The sequence below is a fragment of the Rhinopithecus roxellana genome, chromosome 1 (assembly GCF_007565055.1).
Source record: "Rhinopithecus roxellana isolate Shanxi Qingling chromosome 1, ASM756505v1, whole genome shotgun sequence".
In the NCBI taxonomy this organism is placed as follows: domain Eukaryota; kingdom Metazoa; phylum Chordata; class Mammalia; order Primates; family Cercopithecidae; genus Rhinopithecus; species Rhinopithecus roxellana.
The window spans coordinates 175,882,584-175,900,462 of record NC_044549.1 but is presented as its reverse complement, the minus strand read 5'-3'; the positions used below and the strand labels follow the sequence as shown (position 1 = coordinate 175,900,462).

The window sequence follows — 17,879 nt, the reverse complement described above, 5'->3', positions numbered from 1 at the left end:
CCTGGGCAACAGAGTAAGGCTTTGTCTCAAATAACATAAAATAAAATACAAAAATTATAAAAACATATTAGAATAAGATATGTGAATGTGGTTATCTTTCTCATTCTCTCTCTCAAAAAAAAAATTTTGTTTTAATGTTTTATAGAGCCAGGGTCTGGCTATGTTGCCCAGGCTGGTCTCAAACTTGTAGCCTCAAGTAATGCTCCCATCTTGGCCTCCAAAAGCACTGGGATTAAAAGTACTACACCCAGCCAAAATATCTTATCATATATAATATTTGCATATTGCAGTTAAACAAGGGTAACTTAAATTGTAGAAAACAAAACCACAAATGAGAAACTACTATATAAATTTTATTAGGTGGAAGTAGTTTCCATCTGTTCTTAGTTTGTTGAGAGTTTTTATTAAGAAACATTGTTGAATTTTGTCAAGTGCTTTTTCTGCATCTATTGAGATGATCATGTGTTTTTTTCCTTCATTCTGTTATTGTGGTGCATTACTTTGATCAATTTCCCTATCGTGAGTCATCCTTGCATTCCAGGAACAAATCCCATTTGGTGATGGTATATAATCTTATTAACATACAGCTGCATTTGGTTTGTTACTATTTTGTTGAGAGTTTTTATATCAATGTTCATACATATATACATTTAGAACTTGAACTGATATTATTAAGAACTTTTTTCCTGAACATACTTGCACATATGTGAAATTATATATGTGTACTAGAATATTATGCATAGAATTTTTTAACACAGAAAAACACTGAAACCAACCTAACATATCAACTGGGTACTTGTGAAATAAATTATATTGTAGATACATATGGCACAGTTACTATATAGCTATAAGAAAGGAAAGGAAAAGGAAAAGGAAAGGGCAAAAGAAAAGAAAGGAGAGAGAGAGAGAAGTACTGATACAGAAAGACTTAGTTGTATTTGCCTCTACATGCATAAAACATTTCTAGAAAGACACAAACAATAGAGATTAATGATCTCCCATGAATTCAATGTAAACATTAAAATTTGGGGTGGCATTCCTAATCAAAGTATTAGTATCAAATATTATAACCAAAACAGTATTAGAAAGGAAAAGGCTAAGAGTCGTGGCTCACGCCTGTAATCCCAGCACCATGGGAGGCCAAGGTGGGAGGACTGCTTGAGGCCAGGAGTTCGAGACCAGCCTGGGTAACATGGTGAGACTGTGTCTCTACAAAAACAAAAAAAATAAAAATTAGCCAGGTGTGGTTCTGTGCACCTGTAATCCCAGCTACTTGGGAAGCAAAGGTGGGAGGACTGATTGAGCCCAGGAGGTTGAGGCTGCAGTGAGCCATGCTTGCACCACTGCTTTCCAGCCTGGGTGACAAAGCAAGACCCCATCTCAAAAAACAAAACGAAACAAAAAAACAAAAAAATATAACTCTATATTTCTATAATTATTTAAAGCAATAAAATTAGGTATTATGCCCATATTCAGTCCTGTGGTTATCAAATTTTGGTACACAACAGAATCACCTGGAGTTCTTATAGTAACAGATTCCTGAAGTCTACCCTCAGAATTTCTGATTCAATAGAGCTTAAGTGGGGCCTGAAAAGTTGCTTTTTTTTTAAAGACAGAGTCTTGCTCTGTCTCCAGGCTGGAGTGCAGTGGCGTGATCTCAGCTCACTGCAACCTCTGCCTCCCGGGTTCAAGCAATTCTCCTGCCTCAGCCTCCCGAGTACCTGGAACTTCAGGCGCCCACCACCACACCCAGCTAAATTTTGTATTTTTTTAATAGAGATGGGGTTTCGTCATGTTGGCCAAGATGGTCTCAATCTCTTGACCTTGTGATCCGCCTGCCTCAGCCTCCCAAAGTGTTGGGATTACAGATGTGAGCCCCCGGGCCCAGCCCAGAAAATTTGCTTTTCTTAAAACTCCCCAGGTAATGCTGAAGGACTGAACTGGGGGCCACACTTTGAGAATTATTCTAGACAAATGACTACTGTTCTAGACAAATGACTATCTATTCAAAATTGTACATGAAAACCCACCTATCACAGTATTATAAGTATAATTTGATTATCAATAATATTTAGATAAGAATGCATGTTTACTTAAAACTTAAGAACTCGGCCGGGCGCAGTGGCTCACTCCTGTAATCCCAGCACTTTGGGAGGCCAAAGTGGGCAGATCACGAGGTCAGGGGTTTGAGACCAGCCTGACCAACATGGTGAAACCCCATCTCTACTATATACAAAATTTGGCCCCAATATACAAAAATTGGTCAGGTGTGGTGATGCATGCCTGTTATCCCAGCTACTCAGGAGACTGAGACAGGAGAATCTCTTGAACCTGGGAGGTGGAGGTTGTAGTGAGCAGAGATCGCGCCACTGTACAGCCTGGGCAACACAGTGAGTCTCCGTCTGGGGAGAAAAAAAAAACACCTTAAGAACTCTGCATGATGGGTGTGGAAGATAATTTAGATTATTCCAAACATGGTGAAATAAAGAAGGAGGAAAGATAAGGAACATAATATCATTTTCTTTTCAAATGTAGCCTCCTATCTCCTATTTCTGCCACTAGATGGAAACCAGTACAACAGCTACCAAACTGCTAATATGTTTAGATACAGTAAACTAAACTGAGGTGAAAACTACATCACGTGGCATTAATTACAAAGGGACAAATCGCTGTGGGTCCCTATACTGACATTAACTGCAGAATGAGCGTATTTATTTTACAATTAATTGTATATGTCATTAGCTCTTGGCCTATAAATAACATCAACTTCAATCAGAGCTGTTATGGATCAATTTTTTTAAATAATAAATAAATAAAAAGCTGTAACTATGCTTTTTTATTTTTTAAAAAAAGCATTATTATGACACCGAAAAAATCATACATTGAAACCCTAACCCCCAGTAACCTCAGAGTGTGACTTTATTTGGAGATAGGGCCTTTACAGCAAAAACCAAATTAAATTGTCATTAAGGTGGAACATAATCCAATACAACGTATTCCCTTATAAAATGGGGAGATTTGGACATATACAAAGGGATGACAATGTGAAGACACAGGGAGAAGACTGCCACTTACAAGCCAAACAAAGAGACCTGGAATAGATTCTCCTTCACAGACCTCAAAAGCAATCAACATTTGCTGACACCTGATCTCAGACTTACAGCTTCCAAAACTGTGAGAGGATTAGTTCCGCTGTTTAAGCCACTAAGTTCGTGGTACTGTGTTATGACAGCAAACCAATACAGAACCTTTCTTATTTACTTTTCTTTTTCCATTTCAAAGGTGGAATGATGACTACAAGCAACATACTGCATCAAGTCCTGAGACAACAAAAATGAGTAACATTTGTCTTCAAGGTGCTTACAGTCCAATGACTTACTATATAAGAAAACATGAATATTCATTAGCCTCTAAAAATAAGAGACACAAACACTGAATCCTACTTTATTCCTATTGCCACTATTCGAAGTACAGCACTCATTATTTGCTTCCTACTCCTTAGCACAAACCTTCTAAACTGGTTTCTTTATCTCCCCAAACCATCATGCAAATTGCTGACAGCACCCTTCTTGTCACTCTTCCCTTTATGCAATTTACTTGATTGAAATATTTCAATAAATACCTTAAAGGAACTAGCTTTTTCCCAACTCAAAGTATAGATGTACATAACCTCAAACAAATTACTTCAACACTGATGCAGTTTGTAAACAGCAAACTGAAATGTCTTTAAAAGAATTAGCAATTACTTATAATCAACAAAAAGAAGAGTAACAGTATCATAAATTATTAAATATACATGAGCATAACCATACCCTCTTATATAATTCCTTACTAAGTCCAGCACAGAAAGAATGATCTCAAATTTTAAAGCAGTGAGGGTACAGATTGATAGTTATTCTTGATCTGTAGCTGCCTCATTAAAAAAACCCATAGCTATCATGGAAACCCTATCATAGAAATCCTATCTAAGATTTCAAAATTTATATGTCAACAACTTACAGGGTGCTTATATTTTGCACAATTTAATTTTATATAAATGTGCACTGGACTTATAGACATGGCCTCAATTACAAATGAAAAATTTTAACTTTGAACTTCTTACCATGTTATTATCAAGTCTCTCGATTACTGAATTAACACTGTTACATATACAGTTTTCCATTTATCTTTATAAAAACTAATAGCCAGGCATGCTGGCTCAAGCCTGTAATCCCAGCACTTTGGGAGGCTGAGGTGGGTGGACTGCCTGAGGTCAGGAGTTTGAAACCAGCCTGGGCAACATGGTGAGACCCCGTCTCTACTAAAATACAAAAAAAAAATATTAGGCGGGCACGGCGGCGTGCTCCTGTACTCCCAGCTACTCGGGAGACTGAAACTCCCGAGTCTCCCAAGGGGAATCGTTTGAACCTGGGAGGCGGAGGTTGCAGTGAGCCCGTTTGAACCTGGGAGGCGGAAGTTGCAGTGAGCCACGATGGCGCCACTGCACTCCAGTCTGGGTGACAGAGCAAGGTTCCATCTCAAAAAAAAAAAAAAAAAGAAAAGAAAAAGAAATCCAACCAGTCTACTGATACTCCTCTATTACATTCCAAGTAAATAAATTTCACATCTTCAAATATTACTAGTGTACAAAATAATATTTCTTGGTCCCTTTATACATAACATTCTAGTGTCACAATTTTGGTTAAGTCTCAGACAGAACATCTCTTATTAGTCCTACAATTAAATGATTCAGCAACCAGCCACACTATCTTTGCCTTTTAACAGTTCCAATCAGTAGCAGATCTAGGTGTAATCAACAGCAGCAGGGGGCTTTAGGAAGCAAAACAAAACAAAAACAGTAGGAATCTTTACTAGAATACAGTAATTGATACAAGGGAACACTGTAGGCTATTTTAATACAAGTTAACCTAAGATATTAGAATCTGACTTTATAATGAGAAGTGAAATATGCAGGACAACTTTATAATATCTAAAAACAACAAATATCAAATATTTAATAAGGTTAAAATGAAAAGGGACTGTTTCAAAATGAATCTTCTCGGTCTCAGAAGGGTGATTACTTCTGTCTTGGTTATTTAGCACCCATTTAGAAGACAAATTAAAGCCCTCCTTACCTCCTACTGTTACTATACCTAACCAATTTCATCATCATATACTTATAAAAATTAAAGCATCTCAGAGAATAACTAGCAATGCTTTTACTTCTCTTAAGAAACATTTAAAATTTCACCAGCAACATCCAGACAGTCTTAAAATGTAATTTAGCAGAATGTTCCCATTTCTTTCTTTTTCCTATTTTTGATTTCCTCGCCTAGAGTGTACAGATGATAGTGAAGTGCTATATGTGGTGCCACTTAATAGCATGCAGGTAGCACAGTGATTTATCTGGATGAAATATCAAAAGCCAATGGTAGTATGATGTGATGACTACGAATTCTAACTACACAAAAATTTACAAATGGAAATGTTACCATAGTAACATCCTGATCACACTGCACATGAGGATAGTTGATTTCATGATATAATTCTATGTTTATTGCAGTATGTGCAATGAGACATCTATGAAACCTCAATTCTACTTCCTCACTCATCTCAGAGTAAGATGTAAGGAATTTGGCTGACAAGTTTACAATCTTGTCTGATTTTTCTTTTACTTCTTTTACATTTTACAAAACAATGATAAAACTGTAAGTTGGCTAAGATCTAAAACATACAGTACTCTGTATCAGCCATATTCTAATCAAGGTTGTTGAAATTTCATATAGCAGGCCGGGCATGGTAGCTCACACCTGTAATCCCAACACTTTGGGAGGCCGAAGTGGGCAGATCATGAGATCAGGAGATCGAGACCATCCAAGGCTAACATGGTGAAACCCCGTCTCCACTAAAAATGCAAAAAATTAGCCAGACGTGGTGGCGCACGCCCGTAGTCCCAGCTACTCAGGAGGCTGAGGCAGGATAACCGCTTGAATCCAGGAGGCGGAGGTTGCAGTGAGTCAAGATCATGCCACTGCACTCCAGCATGAGCAACAAAGCGAGACTCGGTCTCAAAAAAAAAAAAATTTCACATAGCAGTAGAAAACAAGCATACCTGATGGCAATCACTTCTCTCTGAAAATACTTCCAAAGTTATTCAGCAACTATCTCACAGTGTTTTTATCTCCAGAAAGTTTTGTATTATAAAAGGAAAAATACAGGGCAGGGGGGAAAAACCCTTGTGCATCTTCTACCCAAAAGGAACAGTAAGACAAATGTTAATAAACATACTATCATTATCTGCCAATCAACATTTGTCTTCAAAAAATGCTTTTCATAATAATGTTTCTAGTCTTTGTAGCTACTATTGAGGGGAGAAAATTCACTAAACATAAACATGGCAGGGAAAAGAGTAGAGAATGTTGCTATTAATTTATTCCTCCATGTAATAACAAGAGTTGTTTTATGATTAAAGCTCTAAACAAGAAAATTATTATTACAATAAATAATAGTAAAGCCATTCATTCATCTGGGTTAATATAAAAAAGAATTATATGTGTTACTTAAGCTACAAAACATATAATCTAAATACTTCTTCTGAAGCTCATTGAAGTATAAATTCTAAGGTAAGGTACGTCTAAGGAGGTAGAACTCTCCAAATACCTTTAAATTACCTCATGAAAATTATTTTATACAGTAATAATTTTTTAAACCTTGGTTATTAATTTTAAACTACTTCCAACAATCTTTATTAAATTATCAAGTGGTGGTCACGCAGAGTGGCTCATACCTGTAATCCCAGCACTCTGGGAGGCGGAGGCATGTGGATCACCTGAGGTCAGGAGTTAGAGACCAGCCTGGCCAACATGGTGAAGACCTGTCTCTACTAAATACAAAAAAATATAGCCAAGCATCGTGGCACATGCCTGTAATCCCAGTTACTTGGAAGGATGAGGCAGCAGAATCGCTTGAACCTGGGAGGCGGAGGTTGCAGTGAGCCAAGATTGCGCCATTGCACTGCAGCCTGGGCAATGGAGTGACACTCCATCTCAAAAAAATAAAATAAAATAAAAGACATTATCAATTGGCAATTTCTTTTCTGTATCTGATTTGTACTACGGTGGGAGGAGAACTGGTATTTCTTCTATTCAGTGATGCACACTACTATCAATCATAAAACATTTAAAAGTAAAGATATCTAAAAACTAGTCCTTGTTCATTTTAATGAGTTTTCACTAAAATATATGAATAAAAATAGACACATTAACAATTAAGAAAACAAGCCTTTAATATGATTTTATTAAAAGTTGCAAAAGTCATATTATAAATATTCAACAAATATGTAACAAGTTGTATCTTCAGTCACCTATTCAATATAGTGTTTTAATAATGAAAGGGCCAGGTGCAGTGGCTCACACCTGTAATCCCAGCACTTTGGGAGGCCGAGGCCGTTGGATCACTTGAGGTCAGAAGTTCGAAACCAGCCTGGCCAATGTGGTGAAACCCCATCTCTAGTAAAAATACAAAAATTAGCTGGGTGTGGTAGTGCACGCCTGTAGTCCCAGCTACTCACGAGGCTAAGCAGGAGAAGTGCTTGAACCCAGGGGGCAGAGGTTGCACTGAGTCAAGATTGCGCCACTGTACTCCAGCCTGGGCAACACAATGAGACTCTGTCTAAAAATAATAATAATAATAATAATAATGAAAATAATAATGAATGGCTTCCTACTACCCTTTTGCAAAGTGGATTGTCACGTGAAAGATACAATTAATCCATTTTACTTCACAATCTCTAAAGGTTTTTCTTAGGCTTCCTGTAAAATAATCTAATATGAAGGATGATGACCTCATGAGTATCAAATTGACTAATACTTTGTTTATGTGGATAAATGATACATTGTTATCAAATCAAACCCCTTAAATCATTGAGTCTTCCCCCTTCTATGTGCTTTGGAATTATTACTAAAGTATTTGTTAGGAAAATATTTACTACTATGAATATCTGTTAAATGGCTACGGTCAGGGTTAAAAGTGGGCGATTTAAGAATACTGATTTCCCCATTACCTTGCTGATTCCTATCTGCAGTAAAAGTTTACTTTAGGACCCTGATTCCACTGCCTATAATTTCAGTCTGCTACATCACTCTGAAATACCACTATACTGTTAAAAATGGTCATGTTCATCTGAATTGAAACACACCTGTAAAAGTTAAACAAGATTCAATAAATATTTGAAATTTAAAACCCAGTGTACACACACAAAGTTTAAAAAAAAAAAAAAGCCCACCACAGAGGGTCTTCTTCTACAGCTTTACCCACAGTCAGGGTAAGAAGCACTCTAATCTACAATGCTTACTGCATGGCCACAATTAAAATTATGGTAAAACAAAATGTCATAAAATAATTTTAAAATTTTTAATCCAATACATTATATGTTTAGTTCTTGAGGCAATCTAACTACTGTGAGTCACAAAATGTTATTTTGCCATAAAGATAAAACACTTACATATCTGTGAACATCACCAAATACCACATAATGCAAAGTGAAGATATCAATAAACTGTCATCACCCTGACTTTTACAATGTGGCTGCAATAAAATGTGACTATAAATTTGTGTCATGTTCACATGAAACTGTCTAAAACCAAAAAAACAAAAATTTGCAATTCTCTTCCCCTTCCATCTATATTTTAAAAATTTATTTGAAAAACTAGTATCTTACAAAACTTTCAATATATAGCTTTAATTAAAAAACAAGTATTAAACACTTAAGAAAACAGTAAATAGCTCTGTATGTGTGTGTGTGTGTATTTAACTGCACAAACATGCACTCTCTCTAACACACATATATACAGCAAAAGATTTTCTCCCATGGCTACACCATTGCTTTGCAGACAACAAGCTAATTTGGGTTCCTATCATGCATCTGATCGGTCATACAGCAATACAAAACAGAAATAAGTAAAGACGACCATCTGCTTGTTAGCTGAAACTATAAAAGTATATCTTTTTAATAAACAATAAAATTAGTTTGACAGGGCAGAGACCACCTGAATAGAAAATCAAATATTTCATGTTATTTAAGGTGTATGTCTGCTGGCTATTAAAATACTCCTCTTTAATTTATTACAGCAACACACACAATACTCATGTCATCCTCATTTTCTAAATCAATAATCAGCACAGCATGCTTCATTAACAGTGACCAATCACGGATGAGCTGGGGATCTCATTTTACAACATGAGCATTCCTAAGACATAAACCATCTGCTACTTGTAGTAACAGAAAAATCAAATTAATCCATTCTTATCATGCATTCAGATTTTAAAGCAATTAAAGATGCTCTTAGTGTAATCGCAGCCACAGAAGTAGTTCTGTAATGAGGGAAGCAAACTCTTCACTGAACTTTCTGTCATTCTCAATACATTTGAAAACTTTACAAGCTTTCTGCACTCTAGTGGGCCATTGTTCTCTGAACACAGATGTTGAAAACAACAAGCAATTTTTATTAAACATTTAATCTTTGCACATTTGAAGGAGTTTAAATACTGAACAGTGATCAAAACATAAAACATACAAACACAAAAAACAACTGTGTATTAAAATAAGGCATAATGTCTAGTTTAAACTTATAAGAAGAAGAAATTCACAGATAAAGTTTTTCTGATTTCTTAAACTTCTGCCCTTATCCCTTTTATTTTCTAACACATATGGTATGTGTTGATACCATCTTCAACATCTGCAGCACCTGAGCAATGGCATGGGAAACTTTGTTTCTGAGCAGTATACATTTGTAGTTTTATGTAACTTTTTTCCCTTAGGCTATCTCTAATATGTGAAAACTATTACTCAACAACTAACATTTGAATATACAGAACATCAATCCTTCCAGATGATTAACACAAGGACCTATGATCTTAAGAGGGGACAAAAAAAGGGAATAACAATCACCAAAATATCAAAGAAGTAAGCTTTATAAAGCAAAGTAACTAACATGGCTGGACAAAGCTCCCTCCTGTCAGAGTCCTTATGCTTCAAAATCATAATTCAAGTTGAGAATTCTGGAAACATTTCAAAGGAAAATCAAAACAATTATTAGTTTCTGAATAAATTGTATAAATCATTTTCCTAAGTCAAACAGCACACTGAAGGATATATAGGAGTTGACTAGACCAGGCTGAGGGGAAGAACATTCTGGAGGTTAAGCAGAAAGGCAAATTATGAAAGAAGACATTCATTCCAAGAGCAATTACTAAAAATGGAACACATGCCTGGCACTATTCTAGGCCCTAGGACATAGTACTAAATAAGACAGTAGCCTCTGATCAAATAGAGCTTAAATACTACTGGTGGGAGATAGAAAATAAATATAAAAACACCAGGTGGTGGTGCTAATAGCTATGATAAAAATCGTAAAAAGTTGGTAAGACAGAGAGAGAATGGGGTCTATTTTAGACTGGGTATTCAGGTATCTGAAGAGGTGACATTTAAACAGAGTTGAGTGACAAAAAAGGAGTGTGTCATGGGAGTTTGGATGAAGGTTATTTATTCCAGTGAGAAGAAACAGGTAATACAGAGGCCCAAAGGCAGAACTGAGCTTTAGAATAAATCCAGAGTTGTGGGGCTAGAGAAAGAGTATATCCTAACATGTAACATGGAAATTTTGCACTTCTCAGTGTTTTTGTTTACTATTAATGTTTTAGCCTGAAATCCTGCCTGGGAGACAGAAAATGCACTGTCATTATACAAACTCAGTGAAAAATACAAAATTGACTACGATAGGTGTTCACTCTTTACTAGATTAACAGACAAAAGCACAAATATACTTGGGGCACCATATTTGAGACAAAAGAGAGATGGGTAAGAAAGAGAGGGAATGGTGTCATGTGTCCCTGCTGCTATTTAAGGAACTCTTCATAGTCACTGTAAGGAGGTTATCAGTCAATACACAAAGTCCTTAGCCAAAGCCTAAGAACTGCAATTCTTGTCTTTTAAAATATTCCTTGTAAAATTACAATGAGATTCTATTTTTCACTTATTACACTGGCAAAAATCCAAAAGTCTGGCAACACACATTAGTAGTAAGACTGGGAAAGACCAGCTTTCCCTCCACACGTTGCTGAAAAAAGTGGGAAATGGTACAACACCAAGGGAGGGGGATTGGTACTATTTAACAAAACTACAAATGTATTTTCTCTTGATCCAGAAAATCCAAACTGGAAATTATTCCTACAAGTCTAACAGCACACACACATATATGTACATGTCCCAAATCTCCAAAAGCCACAAGCGATATATCCTAACTTTGACACAAAGTCGTTTGGCAACAAAACTTGACTTGAATTGATATAAAGCTATTTATGGTCTTTATTTAACCAACAGTGTGAATAATCACACATTTTCCATCGGAAATAGTAACTTATTTGTTTACTGAGTGCTGCCTCCACTGGAAGTGTTCTGTAATTTTAGAACATGTATCACATTAACAATTCTAAAATCCAGAAAATTATGAATACCAAAACATTTAGTCCCCTTATGGGTTCAGATAAGAGATTGAGGACCTATATAAGCTTATTCATTACAATATTGTTTACAGAAACTAAATGTTGACAACAATCCAAGTATTTACCAATAGGGAACTGGCTGAATTTTCTACGGACAAGTGTTCCTTCCCTCTTTTAAATCCTGTCAACATCTGTTCCCCAAATATTCAGCCTACTATGTCAGTTTAAGTATGTAGTATCTTCTGTTTGTATGGCATGTACTATTTTTACAGTCAACCTTCACCTCATCCATCTCATAAATTAAGGAATACAAGGACATATAAGATTGAACCCCTATTCTACAGCAGCATAACATGTTTAGTGAGAAAAGACTGCATCAAATAACCTAAAATGTACACAACAGCTTGAGGTCACCGTGAAGAGATTATCAGTGAATACAAAAAGCCGTTAACCAAGCCCATTACCTACTATTTCAGTAATTCAGTCTTTTAAAGGAACTCACCCAGAAACATCTTTTGAAAATAATATTTCAAAGAAATTATAACACAACTCACAGTGGAGTAATGTGGGAGACAAGTCAGAGTTCTAATGGCTGCTCATAGCTAATGAAACCAGTGGGGAAGCTCTCCTGGGATGTAGCTGGTACGTGTCCTCAAAGGATAGTGAAATGGCAAAAGAAAACACTACCGTAGGCAGGAAATTTTATCTAAGAGGCTTAGTTTGGACATACTCTGGTTGAAGTGAAGCACAAGGATACAACTTTTCTTTCTTATTATTCTTGTTATGTTATGCACAGGAACATGTTCTAGAAAACCAACAAAGGTTACTGACAAATAATACATACATTCTTTATTCTCTCCCATCGTGAAGCACTTTTCTGCACTTGGGTACTGACTAAAAGCTTTACACAAATGGGATTTGGCCTGTAGGGCATGTAGAATTTGGGTATTAAAAACCACATCTACTTTCTCCCTAAAATCTTTCCATGCTTGTATCACTGACAGTTTCCTCGTAATTTATAAAGCCCTTCCATTATCTCTTCCTTTCATAGATTTAGTATGTGTGTGTGTGGTTTTTTTTTTCGGAGACAGAGTATTACTCTGTCACCAGGCTAGAGTGCAGTGGCGTGATCTCGGCTCACTGTAACCTCCGCCTCCCAGGTTCAAGCGATTCTCCTGCCTCAGTCTCCCGAGTATCTGGGATTACAGGCACATGCCACCACGCTCAGCTAATTGTTGTATTTTTAGGAAAGACAGGGTTTCACCATGTTGGCCAAAATGGTCTCGATCTCCTGACCTTGTGATCTGCCCTCGTAGGCCTCCCAAAGTGCTGGGATTTACAGGCGTGAGCCACTGCGCCGGGCCTTGTGCTTTTTTTTTCTAATGCAAGTTGACAATGAATTTATTAACTCTGTAAACCAAAATGTATCTGAGACAAGTCTCAATCAATTTAGAAGTTTATTTTGCCAAAGTTAAGGAATATGACACGTGGCACAGCCTCAAGAGGTCCTAAGAACATGTTCCCAAGTTGGCCGTGTTTATAGCTTGATTTTATACGTTTTAGGGATACATAAGACATGAATCAATATACGTGAGGTATACACTGGTTCGGTCCAGAAAGGCGGGGCATCTCCAAGCAAGGGGGCTTCCAGGTCATAGGTGGATTCAAAAATTTTCTGGTTGGCAATTAGTTAAAAGAGTTAGGTAGAGGCCATAGATGGCAACTGTTTCCTATTAAATCTTTAAAAGGTATTGGACTCTCGGCTAATCTCTTCAGGATCAGAAAAACAGCTGGGAAGGGAATGGGAATGGGATTCTATTCAGAATATAAACTTCTCCCACAAGAGAGAACCCTGAAGGGCCATTTCAAAATATGTTAAATATGGGGTAAAATACTTTGATTTCTTACAGGGCCTGCTATCTGTCATGCGATGCTATACTACAGTCAGGGTGGTTATTTGTTATCTTAGTGCTACAAAGAGTCTGTTTTGTCAGTCTTATAATCTCTATTTTAATGTTAATGCTGCTCAGTTTTGTGCCTGAACTCCAAAGCAAGAAGAGTACAAACAAGCCATGACAGATCTTTCCGTTCCTGTCATGGCATGAGCAAGATTTTCGGAGTTCTTTGGAATCCCCTTGGACAACAAGAGGATCCATTCAGTTGGTTGGGGAGCTTAGAATTTTATGTTTGGTTTACATGTCTAACCATTGAAATTGCTGGTATCCAACAGTTTGGTTTTTGGTTTTTTTTTTTTTTTGAGACAGGGTCTCACTGTCACCCAGGCAGTGGTGCAATCTCAGTTCCCTGCAACCCTCTGTCTCCCAGGTTTAAGTGACTCTCCTGCCTCAGTCTCCCAAGTAGCTGGGACTACAGGTATGCACCACCACAACCGGCTAATTTTTTGGTATTTTTAGTAGAGACAGTGTTTCACCATGTTGGCCAAGCTGGTCTTAAATTCTTGACCTCAGGTGATCCACCTGCCTTGACCTCCCAAAGTGCCAGGATTACAGGCACAAGCCACCGTGCTTGGCCTAGTTTGTTTTTAAGCCTACCAAAAAGTAAGAAATTTCTATTGGTTTAAAATTCATTTCCATTTCCCATATTTTCATCGTCATCTTCACCTTTTCACGACTAGTCATTACTCAATTAAGGCTCTCCTAATTGCTTACCACAGACATTACAATAACTACTAAGCCTGCCTCTACACCTTTGGTTTCTCCTCTTGATGCCATCTTATAAGCTAATATCGGAATAATCTCCAAGAGCATAAGGTTTGATTTTGGCATGTCTTGCTGCATACCTTTCTGTCCCATCCCTTAAAGCTTAATAGAATGCAACTGATCATGAGTGACATTTTTAAAAGATAATCTTAAATTAGCTCTGATTTATCAAAAAGGTAACTCATTTTCAAATTTTGATAATATAATTATTTTTATTAACAATTTACTTAAGAAAACTTTCTATAAATGATTGCTATATACTACAGAACCCTTAATAGCATGAAGTTACCATTATTAACTGCCTTAGAACAATAATTTACATACAGAAATGAACTATACTCACTGACCACTTCTTTTGTTTTGATGAATACAAACAGAAATAAAAGAATAAACAAGTAGAAGAAAACCATTGAAGACACTGGTAAACACACATGTAGGAAAAGTCAGAGTAGGAAAAGGCAAAACAAATTTACATTTTTATATTGCTACAAAATTCACGCACACAACCTAAAGTACCATCCTCCCTCAACACAAAATAAAATAAAAAATAAAAACAACTGGGCCGGGCGCGGTGGCTCAAGCCTGTAATCCCAGCACTTTGGGAGGCCAAGACGGGCGCATCATGAGGTCAGGAGATCGAGACCATCCTGGCTAACACGGTGAAACCCCGTCTCTATTAAAAAATGCAAAAAAACTAGCCGGGCGAGGTGGCGGGTGCCTGTAGTCCCAGCTACTCGGGAGGCTGAGCCAGGAGAATGGCGTAAACCCGGGAGGCGGAGCTTGCAGTGAGCCGAGATCTGGCCACTGCACTCCAGCCTGGGCGACAGAGCGAGACTCCATCTCAAAAAAAAAAAAAAAAAAACTGCTTAACATGAATGAAAAGCATATTAGTGCTGATAAATGTTTAACTGATTAGTCAAAGAGCAAGTATCAATTCTAACTATTTACTGGTAAATAGAACCAGATATTTATACATCAGTAACTGATCATAACAAAAATTAAGAAATTTTCCATGAACAATTTTAGAAACAAGATAGCTATAAAACCTATATATGTGAGAAAAAAAAAACCAAGAGTGATAGTCTCCATTTTCTCAGAGCTACTTTGCCTTCAATCACAATATAGAAACTAAATCTTTCATTCCCCATATTTTCCGCATCAATTTCCTAAATATTTTACGGTCTATTTCCTATTCTCTTTCTAATAAATAAATAAGTAAATCTTCATTTTTAATAGCTATATATATATATAACTTTTTTTTTTTTTTTTTTAAGACGATGTCTCGCTCTGTTGCCCAGGCTGGAGTGTAGTGGCATCTCAGCTCCCTGCAACCTCTGCCTCCCAGGTCCAAGGGATTCTCCTGCCTCAGCCTCCCAAGTAGCTGGCATTACAGGCATGCAGCACCACATCCAGCTAATGTTTTGTATTTTTGGGAGAGATGGGTTTTCACTATGTTGGCCAGGCTGGTCTCAAACTCCTGATCTCAAGTGATCTGCCCATCTTGGCCTCCCACCAAAGTGCTGGTATTACAGGCATGAGCCACCAAGACCGGCCTAAAACATTTAAATGACAAGCAAAATAAGATAAATCTTTACAAATGCCGTAAGACATTTGCAAATTTTCATATGTAAGAGGAGATAAAGATCATATTCATACACTGTGAGAATGTAGAATTCACATTCACTGACCACAATACAAATCTAGAATTTTTTTTTTTTTTTTTGGAGACAGAGCCTCGCACTGTTGCCCTAGCTGGAGTCCAATGGTGCGATCTCGGCTCACTGCAACCTCTGCCTCCTGGGTTCAAGCGATTCTCCTGCCTCAGCCTCCCAAGTACCTGGGACTATAGGTGCCCGCCACCATGCACGGCTAATTTTTTGTATTTTTAGTAGAGACGGGTTTCACTATATTGGCCAGGCTGGTCTCGAACTCCTGACCTCGTGATCCACCCACCTCAGTCTCCCAAAGTGCGAGGATTACAGGCGTGAGCCACCTGACCCGGCCAAATCTAGACTTTTTTAATGACAAAAAAGTCCCTGTTAGATAATCAAATGGAAACAGATTTCATTTCTAGTTACTTTACATAACAAAAACACTATATAACATATGACATGATGAGTTAATGGATGCAGGCTTTGAGAATCAATACCTGCCAACATTTAAAATTTTAAAAAGACACTATGTGCCTCCTGATGAGAAAATACAATGGCACCTATAGTCCTATCTAAGGGATTAAGTTTAAATGCAACCAAACTCTGACTCTACCTGCCAACTTAGAAAAAAATATAGAACAAAATGTTTAACTTCACCATGAATACAAGATCGACAAAATCCAGATTGCAGGGAACTCAGCAGGTCAAACAACTCAGGTACTTCAGGGAATAATATATAAAGAAAAGAAAGGGCTGGAGGGAAAAACCTGCTGCTTAAGAAAGTCTTCAAAGTAAAATATAGTCCAGACTCAGTGGCTCACCCCTGCAATCCCATCACTTTGGAAGGACGAGTCGGGAGGATCACTTGAAGCCAGGAGTTCAAGACTAGCCTGGGCAACGAAGTGAGACACCCTGTCTCTAAAAAAATTTAAAAATAAGCCAGCCATGGTCCATGGTGGCATGCATCTGTAGTCCTAGCTACTCAGGAGGCCTAAGCAGGAGGATCACTTGAGCCCAGGAGTTCAAGGCTGCAATGAGCTGTGATTATGCCACTGCATTCCAAACTGGGCAACAGAGTAAAACCCTGTCTTAAAGAAAGCGCACGGTGGGGGGGGCCGGGGCGCAGGGGAGGCCGGGCACGGTGGCTCACACCACTTTGGGAGCAATCCCAGCAGCACTTCGGGAGGCTGAGGCGGGCGGATCATGAGGTCAGGAGCTCAAGACTAGCCTGGCCAACATGGTGAAACCCCGTCTCTACTAAAAATACAAAAATTAGCTGGGCGTCGTGGCCCACAGCTGTAATCCCAGCTACTAGGGAGGCTGAGGCAGGAGAATCGCTTGAACCCGGGAGGCGGAAGTTGCAGTGAGCAGAGATGACACCACTGCACTCCAGCCTGGGCGACAGGGCAAGACTCCATCTCAAAAAAAAAAAAAAAAAACTTTTTTGAAGTGAACATGAACAATTCTAAACTATAGTGTCTAGAGACGTACACTTCAGTGACAAAACCATAAAGAAACAGAAATAGGGCCAGGCGCAGCGGCTCACGCCTGTAATCCCAGCACTTTGGGAGGCCGACGTGGGCACATCATGAGATCAGGATATCGAGACCATCCTGGCTAACACGGTGAAATGCCCTCTCTACTAAAAATACAAAAAAATTAGCCGGGTGCGGTGGCGGACGCCTGCAGTCCAGCTACTCAGGAGGCTGAGGCAGGAGAATGGCGTGAACCCGGGAGGCGGAGCCTGCAGTGAGCTGAGATCGCGCCACTGCACTCCAGCCTGGAGGACAGAGCAAGACTCCGTCCCAAAAAAAAAAAAAAAAAGAAACAAATAATTTATTATTCTGAAAGTCAGAAGTTACTTTTGGAGGGAAAAAGAGGGTTGTGACTGGCATAGAACACACTGAAGAGCTTCTGCAGTGGCTGGTAAAGTTCTATTTCTTGACCTAAGTAATAATTACAAGCATGTTTACCTTAAAATAATTCACCAAGACATATATTTGTTATGAATGGTTTTCTGTATCTG

At 38.0% G+C, this 17,879-nt stretch overlaps 1 protein-coding gene across 7 annotated transcripts in view; it reads right to left on the bottom strand.

The window, feature by feature from the left end:
- TBC1D5 (TBC1 domain family member 5) overlaps positions 1–17,879 on the bottom strand; it is a 578,111-nt gene that overhangs the window by 385,213 nt on the left and 175,019 nt on the right. The window lies entirely within an intron of this gene.